General features: G+C 34.0%; 1 pseudogene; it reads right to left on the bottom strand.

Moving 5' to 3' along the window:
• Window positions 1-63: 63 nt before the first annotated feature.
• On the bottom strand, window positions 64-182 carry LOC112476310 (annotated as a pseudogene).
• Window positions 183-11,003: the final 10,821 nt, after the last annotated feature.

Genomic DNA, 11,003 nt, shown 5'->3' on the forward strand with positions numbered 1-11,003 from the left:
GCAACCCTTGGTTGACCTCACAGATTGCAAGGACCTTGTCAATTTACAATCCCTTATGTTTTATGCCTATAGCACCTGGTCTTCCTAGGTGATCTCCCATCCAAGTACTAACCAGGCCTGACCCTGCTTAGCTTCTGAGATCAGACAAGATTGGGCTTGTTTAGGGTAGCATGGCTGTAGACCAAAATAAAATTTAATTCTAGTATAATAAATCCAAAACCATATCTCATTAATGCATTATGCAAAAGTAGAATTTATTTCAACAATGCAGATATGGCACACAGTTAATATGGTACACTCTACTAATAATTCAATTTTTAAAATGTTAATCTCAGTAGATCCTGAAAATATATTTTATGCAATTTAATATTTATTTCTGATTTTTAAAAATGTCAAAGTTTTAGTCAATCAGAAATAGAAGACTACTTTCTCAATACAACCTGAAGATGTATGTTAAATAATAGCCAATACTATACCTACGTGTAAAAAATTAGAGCAGGGGTCTTAAATTTTGGGAATTATACAAACTTTTGAGAATCTCACAAAAATATGGACTCTCCAAAAAATATCCATAATATTGCATGTAATTTGGAGGAATTCTAGGATCTCCTGAAGCCCATCTAGAAACTCCTGGTTGAGTTTCACAATAAGTTTTGGAGATTTTGACCATTGCAATAAGACTAGGAAAATAAATAAGGCATAAACATTGGTAAGAAAAAGATAACATCATTTCAAGTAGATGAAAAGTTATTAATACTAAAAAGTTCATGAGTTGGCCAGTTATAGAATAGATATATCAAATAACTAGTTTTCCAATATTCATGGGAAAAAAGCTAGTGAGGGAAAAAGTTTTGCTTTATCAATAATACAAAATACTTTAGAATAAGCATGTTAAAAATAGACACATTCTTATGGACTGTAGAATACTTATATAATGTTAGGAAAATGTCTTTGACAAATTGACTGCCATATTATCTTTATAAAGATAAAGGTATTATTATAAAGATATCAATTACTAACAAATCAATAAGTAAATCTGATGTAACTTCAAAAACAAGAAGAGTGGAGCAAGAAGTATTTATACCATCAGATATTAAAACATTTTATCTTATCTCATAATGTTTTATTATATTCTCTCATAACATGAAAACATTTTATTATGTCTATTTGTACATGCTTAGAAGAATTGGGCTGTAGGCAAATAATTGAAACACAATGAATCTCAGGAGCAGTGCATACATAAGAGGAATTTAATAAACAGCTCTGGGGCAATTTGAGGGGAAATAAATGTTACATTTTCACCTTAAACAATACAACCTAATATATGCAATCTGGATAACAATTTAAATGTAAATACAAAGCTCTAGTTGAATTTGAAGAAAGTATAGGTTAATATTTACTTTAGCTTTCTGAAGTTTTTTCTTAGCATATATTCTAAAGCATAATCCAAAACAGAAAAGATTCAATGATTTGAACACATAACAGTTAGTTTGAACATTAAAAGCCTGACATAGAAATTAAAAGGCACATTCCAAATGGAGATAATATTTACAAGATAAATGTCAAGAAAGTGTTATAGATTACCTAAGAGAAAATTAGGTAAATCTATAACCATTTAATTCACAGCATCATAAATCAAACGCCAGAAAAAAAGAGAAAAAAGTTAAAAGTCATCAGTAATTAAATATAATTTTTAAAAGGAGATTAATTTTCTCTAAAAAATTTAAAAATGATAATATTTATTTTGGGTAAAAGTGAAAGAAAATAAACATTCAAACAGTGTAGTTCCAAATGATAAGTAGATTTCACAGTATGTATCAGAGAGAGACTCTTTGAACTACCAATTCCATATCTTCAATTCTAGATTATGTGCAGATTTTATTTATCAGAATGCTCCTCTCAACTTTTTTTTTATAACAAAGTAATTAAAACAAAAAATAAAGGAAAATCTAAGTATATAAAAATAGCAGATTGGGGAAATAAATTGTGTTATATCTACGCTATGAAATGCTATGAAGTAATTTAGAAGTATAAGAATATCAAATGGCATGAGAAAATATTCAAAAAGTTTTGCTATGTTGATAAAGTAGGTTATAAAATAGTATGTTTAATATAAGACATTTATTTTAAAAAGAAAATTTATATATGTATTATATTTATATGTATAGAAAGTCGTGAGCTCTATTCCTTTGTTAATATCTTAGTGGTACAATTCCAAGTGTTTTAAATTCCTTCTTTGCAGTTTCTATTTTCTACATTTTCCAAGAAACATAACCAAGAAACAAAAGGAAAAGGCAAATGACAGACTAGGGAAGATATCTGTGATAATGGCAACAAATAATAAAAAGTATTTATTTATCTGATATAGAATAAACCATATAAAATAACTTTTATAGACATGATCTCCCCAAAAGAAAAATAGAATACACAAAGACTTATTTTACCAAAAGGTGCCAATGGTCAGTAAACATATGAAAATTACTCTATTTTGCTAGTCATAAAATAAAAAATTGTCTACATAGAAATTAATTTCTTCATCAAATTTGAAATACTGAATAATATTCAGTGCTAGTAAGGGACTGTGTACTAAGCAATATCTTACTTTATTTAAGGCTGGTAAATTAATATAATTTCTCTGAAAATCAATTTGGTACAATTGTCTGAGGGTCTTTTAATGTTCATACATTTTAATACAAGAACTCCTTCTGGTAAAAGAGATAGAAGCAATGATTTTATGTGTAACTTTGTTCAGTGCTGAGGATTATAGTGATAACTTGAAAACAATCATTAATAGATAAATGAATAATTCAATGATAAAGAATACATTTAAGGAAATGTCATGCAATCATTTAAATAATTTTTGAAGAACATTTAATGCTGTAGTTTAACAATCACCATATAATATTAGATGAAAAGTAAGAACCCAACACTGCATATATATGATAAATTACAAATTTTGTAAATATATACCTGTATAAAAAGGCTGAAAGGGTAAATGCAAAATTTAAAATGGATCTATTTCAGATTGTGAAAAGGAGGCGATTTATTTTCTTATTTTCCTGGATTTCCAAATTTTCTACAGTGAGCTCCATTTGTTACATAATAGCAATAAAAACATTAAAAGTGAAAATATCATCATAATAATGGTGAAGCTGGCAATATTTATTGAGTATATAATAGATTTATGCATTGTGTTTTACATTCATTCTCATTTTCTTTTCACAACTCTGACTTAAATATCACTATCCTCCCCATACTAGAGATGAATAAATAGAAACTTAAGGCAGATAATTTGGTAGTTAAGAAACTTTGTAATTATATGAAGAGTAAACACCAGAGCCTGCATGTAAAACCATAATAAGAAAGAATAAAAACAACACTAAGGTTTTTAACAAGGCATAAAAAATGAACATAACCTATATCTTAAATGTCATCTTTGGTCTTCCCCCTCCACGTCTCCCTCCTCTGCCTCAGTGTTGAGCTTCTACCATTTATTGAACAACTCAATCCTTTTGTGTCTCTATGCCCTCGTATGTGATAATGTCTCTGCCTACATCCACCCTCTCTTCCACCTGGCTGCCTTCTTCCTTCTGATCCTCAAAACTCAGCTCTGCCTCTCATGTGATACTTCCAGATAGGATCAATCATCTTCTCTATTTTCCTATATTCTTTAAAAACATTTAAATTAATCTGATATAATTACCAATTTACATTTCAGTCTGTATGAACTATCTTAGTTATCGTTATAGAAGGAAACCCAGTGTCCATCCAGATAAGCTAAAAATATGTGTTTGGGATGACTGATTAGATGAATGAACACATGAATTTGACAAAGTTAATTCTTCCTAAAGTTTCCATTCATCATTAAAGTTCTTACTTTCCTCAATGACTGCTCTTCCTTCCATCAGAATTCTACTTTCATTAGAAGCTCAGTGTCAGGACAAAGTGTAGTGTTTGATGCTGGTGGAGAAGTATCAGGAAGGAAGAGGGAAGAGAAATGAAAGAGCCTGTTGAGATTTCCCATAGAACTTCTAGAAGCTACTGGGGAAGAAGAGATGGCACCCTGGTTCGAGGGTGAAAGACATCACAGAACCTGTGGCCCAAGGCTGGCTCACAGGCTCCTTACCAGTTCCTCCAGAACTTCTGTAGGAACAGCCCTTTGCCAGTCATTTGACTGACTTTCCCAGGCCTTCTGCTTTCATAGAATTGTCCTAAAGAAACGGTGTACTCTGATGTGCTCTTCCTCATAAATCTTCCACAGAGGCAAGTCTTCCCTAAGTTAATTAGAGGAAAGTCAAAAGATAGAGGAAATATATATCCTGTTGAGGCTGGAGGGCCTGGAACATTCCTGATCCATAAAACTTTAGAGGACAGAAATGGAAAATAACCTTGGTAATCTCAATCTTCTTGTGATCTCAGATCTTACTTATCTTATGACATAGAAAAGGGAAACTGAGGCCTAGAGAAGAGAGAAACTGTTGAGATCTTTCAGTGTGGACAGAGGAATTGAATTAGGTGTCTCACTAAACCCTAGCCAAACCTTATCCAGTCGAGCAACTGGAGCTGGAGAGGAACCCTTGGCTGATCTGGCTCTTGGTAAGGAGCCTTACCTGTACCCAGCAGAAGATCTGTTTTGTTCAGTTCTGCCTGACACCCATGTTTCATGCATGTCCTTGAGTATTTGAAGAGCTCTATCTCTATTGTCAGAAAAACCAGAAGAGGAACCAAGGAAGTGTTATTCTCTTTTCTGGATGAATTTTTAATGGCTGGACCTGAAACCAGGTCACTGATGCCTTCTCTCAGGTGTGAGTGAATATACCACTTGGGTTGGCCATGCTCCCAGTCCTGATTAGGAGAGTTATTTCCAGCTGTGCCTTTTTTGTCCTGAGACAAGTTAAAGGGCTCACCTTAGCTCCTTTTCCTTCCCTTTCCCATGGGGGCCTGACCTTTCTTGAATCTATTGTCCTTTGAGACCACAATGAATTTCAGATGCCAACAAGATGAAGTCCAAGAAAAGAGAATCAAACTCAAGGCTCTGTAGAATAAAGCATTAAGTTTCAAGTCAGAGTCATGTAAATTTAATCCTGGCACTAGATCTCTCTGGCTTGTGATGCTTAGCAATTTTAAAGTTTATTTAAAAAATCAAAGTGAAGAACATTACATTCACATCACACAACATAACTGCATCTATTTTATAAAAAGAAAATTTCAAATATATACATAAAATTTATTATTAGAACGTTTCTGTAAGGATATATAAGAAATCAATAATAGTAGCTTCTGATCAAGGAAATGAGTAATGGAGGTCAGTATTGAGAAGGAAATCTACTTTTCATTGTTTATAATTTTATATTGACTGAATGTTTTGACTTAGAACATTTTTAATTTTGAAATTATTTTCGATTTACAAAAAAGTCACAAAGATGGTAAGAATTCCTTTTTACATTCCATCCAGGTTTCCCTAATTTTAACATCTTCCATAAACTTGGTTCATTTGTCAAAACTAAAAGATTAACATTGGTACAACACTATTAACTAATCTACAGGCCTTATTTGAATTTGATCAGTTTCCCCCACATGTCTGTTTTCTGTACTGGGATTCAACCCAGGATATCATATTGTATTTAGTCGTTATATATCTTCTTTTCTCCAATTTGTGTTTTCAGTGTTCTCTTATTTTTAACGACCATGGCACTTTTGAAGAGTAAACTTGTCAGGTATTTTGTAGAATGTCCATCAATTAGGGTTTGTCTGTCTCTTGTTTCATGACTAGACTTTTTTTTTAAGATGGAGGAATAATACCATAGGGATGAAGTGCCCTTCTCATCACACCACATCACTGTGTATATGATATTAATATGACATTACTATTCCCTTTACATACTCTATTCCTTAGAAATAAGTTACAAGGTCCAAATCATAGGCAATAGAGGGGAATTTATCTCCACCTCCAGGAGGAAGAAGTCTGGTTGAATTTTTTTAAATTAAATTTATTGGAGTGACACTGGTTAATAAAATTGTATAGGTTTCAAGTGTATAATTCAATACTACATCTCTGTATCTGCGTTGTGTGTTCACCCAAAAAATAGAGAGGGAGGGAGGGAGATAGCTCAGGGTAAAGTGGGTCGAATATATGATGACAGAAGGAGATTTGACTTTGGTTGAATTTTTATCATGTGCAAGTATCTGGCTTCTTAATAAAAAAGAGATATTGAGACAAAACGAAACTAATGTTCTTGTTTCCTCCACTGATTCCTAACCTTATGACCTGAAGAAAATGATTCCATGTCTCATTTTCTCATGTGTAAAATGCCCAAAACCTGTTGTAAGAAGGAAATGAGATAAAGTATAGAAAATATGTCAAGCCTTGGCAAATGTCTTATATGATGAAGCTCCCTCAAGATACTATTTGACCTGAGCCTTGAAGGTTGCCATCAAGGAGGGGTCGGGGCATTCCCGTTGACTATATGATGTCCAACATTACTACTATTACTGCTACCGACACCATTTCTGCAATAACCGACTTAGAATCTTTGTATGTACTAATCTTTTTGCTTCGTATATTCTTCTCTATTTTTACCTAGTTAACTCTTACATACTCTTCTGATACCACTTTAAATGTCATTTCCTCAGTGAGGACTTCTCTGATCTGAATGAAAATTAAGATTCCCTCCTTTTATTCTTTCTCAGAGCATTATGTTCTTTTCCTTCATTGTGATCATATAAATTTGTGTACATATATATTTGCACAGTTCTTTGTTTAACATATCTGTTCTCCTTTGGACTGTAATGTCCCTGAAGACAGGGACTCTATTTTGCTCATTCCTATAAATCCAGCACTTAGCTGTGAGTGTAATGGAGGATTGGGAAGTAGATACGGAAGTAATGAGAATAGTGAGGAAGCACTTATAATAATAATTTAGAACTAAAAGCCTGGCTAGTGTCATATAATGGCATGTAATACTAGTGGCAATGAAAACGGAAATTGAGCCAAGGTCTGAGGAAGAGGAATTTTGCAAAGGAAGAAGGAATAGGTTTAGGAGACTGGTTGAACAATTCTATGATAGCATTTATCAAATTATAGAATAATAACATAATATAACACTTTGCATGGTAGTGCCTTTTTGTTCTATAGCTGTTTATATACTTATCTGTCTCACAGAGCCAGGAACTCCTTTTGAGTAGCACCTTGTTGATTGTTATATGTTGAATTCAGTATGTAAATATTCGCTAATTAAATGAAAAAAAAGTCAATAATGCCAGTCAAAAAGAAGAATAAGTAACAAGAAATTTTTTTTCAAGATTTGGAAATCTGGAGAATAAGATTGTCTGGAAACATGGTGCCAGACATAGGTCTTGACACATAAGAAGAAATGTCTGGGTGACAGTTGGAAATATGGAACTCACATTTCAGTGAGAGGTCAGGGCTAGGGAAACATGTTGGAAACAAGTTGGAAATTATTGAGTATTTACTGTACACCAGGCATTGGATTAGGCCTCAGAAATATAAATGTGAATGATAAACTTCCCCTACTGTGGGCTTCACACATATTAAAAAAATTATAATGTCTTTAATGTTTAACAGTGCCATATGCAAGATACCATATGTGTACAAGGAGAGTGAACTTGTTTTTACCTAGAGGAATCAGGGAGGTTAATAGAAGGAAAAGCATTAGAGCTTAATCTTAAATAATATGTAGGAGTAAACTTGGTATGGGAAGTATGGGGTGAAAGGCAAGATTTGTAGACAAAGGAAATGAGAAAAGATATAAATATTTAATAACAATGTCTACCTTTTGTTGAAGACTTATTCTGTTCCAAGTTGCTTTATTTAGAGAATAAAATAACTTTGTTAGTCTTTTCAACTATCCCAAAGAAATAGTTTACCATGTATACTATAGATCCTCTATTTATTTATATTGGCCTCAAAGTCTTTTTCTTCCTGTGATCCTTTCAAAGTCTCTTGGACTTCCATGCTACATATCATTCTTTTCCTCCTAACTTCTTTACAGTTTCTGCCTTTATATTTTAGAAGAGGCATATGCTATATTGAAAAGAACATATTATGAGGTCCGATAGACCTGGATTCAAACGTAAGCTCTGATACTTATTGGTTGTTCCTTTGTCTTGTTCTATACATCTTGATAACACCTGTAATGAGTAAATGACTTAATCTACAAATAGGTACTCATACTTGATAGTAAATATATGTTAATTCTTTTTTTTTACCTTGCTCTTTCAGAAAAGAAGGGACCTAATAATTTACCTATAAATTACCTAATAATTTACCTGTTATAATTAGTAGCAAACTAATAGAGAATTCTGCATAACTGACATATTGATTTATTTTTATGCTCTTTAAAAATTTTATTAAATTTATTAGGGTAACACTAGTTAATAAAATTATATGAGTTTCGAGTGTACAATTCAGAAATATATCATCTGTATATTGCATTGTGTGTTCACCATCCAAAGTCTAATCTCCTTCTACCACCACATAATTGACCCCATTACTACCCTTATCTACCTCCCATTCTCCACCCTTTCCCTCTCTGCTATCATACGTTAAATTGGAAGGGATACTAAAAAATAGAATGAATCATAAAGTCTACAAGTGGAAGTGGTTGTCTACATGGTGACTCTGTTGCCACATAATAACTAGCTTTAACACTTTCACAGTAGGTCTCATTATTATCATTTTCATCTTTACATCAAGCCACAGGCAGACATTACCACCTCATTCACAGATGAGAAACTGAGGGGTAGAAATTTAGAGTAATTTGCATGAACTTGCATAGCTGGTAAACCACAGACACAGGATCCGAACCCAGGTTTTTCAGACTCCAAAGTGTTGAGGGTAATAAAAAAGACTATAATTAAAGAAACTAGAAATTCATAGAGGTAAGAAAATAGTACCTTATGATAAGAGTTGAATATTCATATATGGTTGAGGTATAGTAATAACTGAAATTGGAAAGGGAAGTAGAGCTTAACTATAAGGGGGCTTGTATGACATGCTAAGAACAGTTTCATTCTGAAGATGAGGGTGAATTTTAAGGTTTTTAAACATGATAATGACAGATTATCTGATACATATTTAGAAATAACTCTGGAGGCTATGGAGATTGTATTGAAAAAAGGTGCATATGAAAATCTACAGTATGAATGAAGGCTGGGAGGCTTTAGCAATAATCCTAGTGGAGTTTACGTCAACACCCGAGTTTCAACTCCACAGGGGCGATTTGTTGAAATCCTGACAATAGATGAGATCTCTAAGAGATAGTACACCAGGAAGAGAGAAGAAGAGTACCAACCACTGCCGAACTCCGACAAAATTACAGTTTTAAAGGACTTGAAAAATAATAGAAAGAATCTGCATTTGAACATGTAGGAAAAATAGCAAAGGGAACCAATTCTTATGGAAGGCAAGATTACAAAAACCTTCAAGAGCAGTATTCCATTGACACAAGCATCAAAGGAATCCTGAAGAAAATTTGATTTTCTCAAGAATTTCTCTAGATCAAGAGTTTGTCCAAGTCTGAGATATATGACTCTGTTGTACTTCCTCCCCCCTACAGCTCTGGCCCATGTAGACTTCTATCTGCAAAATCACAGTCTCTGAGATATGAAAGGGACCCTGGAGACTTAAGAGTAAAAGCCGAGGAGTCTCTGCTAAAGGGAGTTTGTTCTCTCCACATCTGATGCAGCTATACTTAGGCTGAACTCTTTTCTCACTGGCTTCTATCCTCAGTTCCCTCCATCCCTGGGGTTGTAGACTAACCAGCTTATTAATAAGCAGTTACGGTCTGTGACTTCATTAAAAAGTTGTTAATGAGGCACACTGCTGTTCAGGGAGCACAGCCGAGTGAGACTCCCAGTGGCCTACTCTGAGACCTGGAGAGAAACTATAGGTGAGTAGACAGAATCAGATCTGGGGAGAAGGCTAATGAACTCAGGCTGCAGAGCTGTATCTCCAAATGAACTCATCTTGGCAAGCAGGCCAACTCTGAAGCTCAAGTCCCTGCTGGCCTGGAGGCTTAAATGAGAGGGTGCAGAACAGAGCAGTAATGATTTTCCTCTGAGCTGGCGGCTCAGCTTATTTTCCTCTATTCTGACCCATATGATGGAAGACTTCAAATTCTGAGATTAAGAAGTAATTTTGTGTTGCAAAATTGAGTTTGTGGCTCATGAACAATTGTACAAGCCTTTTGACTGGTCTCTATCCCATAGGCTTTACATTTTTGCCACCCATTTTCCATAATAATGCCCGGACAATCTTTCCAAACACATAGCTGATAGTTACCTCATGCTGAGGGGTAGCAGAGTTGGCCACCCCAAAATATGCCTTTGGGATATTGATTATCTTAGGATGGTTATTTTTTAAGAAACAAAAGACTCAGAAAGAAACTTTGACCTTCTCCCAATTGCCTAAAAGAATTTAGACAGAGGACCTGCTCCAGAAAAGGATCTATTATCATAGATAACTATAGTTTAATATGAACTAAGTATGCTAGACAGGGAGGAACCCAGCAAGGCCCATTTGATCAAAGTTCTCTCTGTGTCCCATTGTTAAAGATGGCCAGCAAACATTTGCTTTTTAAACAAACATTTGCTTTTCTAACCCCATGTGAATTGCTCTCCTGCCCGTCGAAGTCCCAAATTACACTCTATCTTCTCCTTAAGATGGCATATATATCTTCCCTGCCCTGTCTGTCCTGGGGTCTCATTCTTATGAAACTCCTGTATGTACACCCATAATAAATTTGGTTGTTTTATCATGTTAATTTCATTATTAGTCCAGCCAGAAGAACTTAGAAGAGTAGAAGGAAAATGAATTATTCCTCCCCTTAAATCTTTTAATAGAAATACTTTACAAAATAAAATTCAAAGTCTTCAGCATAAAAGGTGACTCCTGCCTATCTCACCACCCTCATCTCCTCCAGACTTCTCTCCCATGTTAACATTTTCATCATTATTACCACTATCACTATCATCATTATAAC

This window comes from Pteropus alecto, unplaced genomic scaffold (assembly GCF_000325575.1).
Source record: "Pteropus alecto unplaced genomic scaffold, ASM32557v1 scaffold402, whole genome shotgun sequence".
NCBI classification, from domain to species: domain Eukaryota; kingdom Metazoa; phylum Chordata; class Mammalia; order Chiroptera; family Pteropodidae; genus Pteropus; species Pteropus alecto.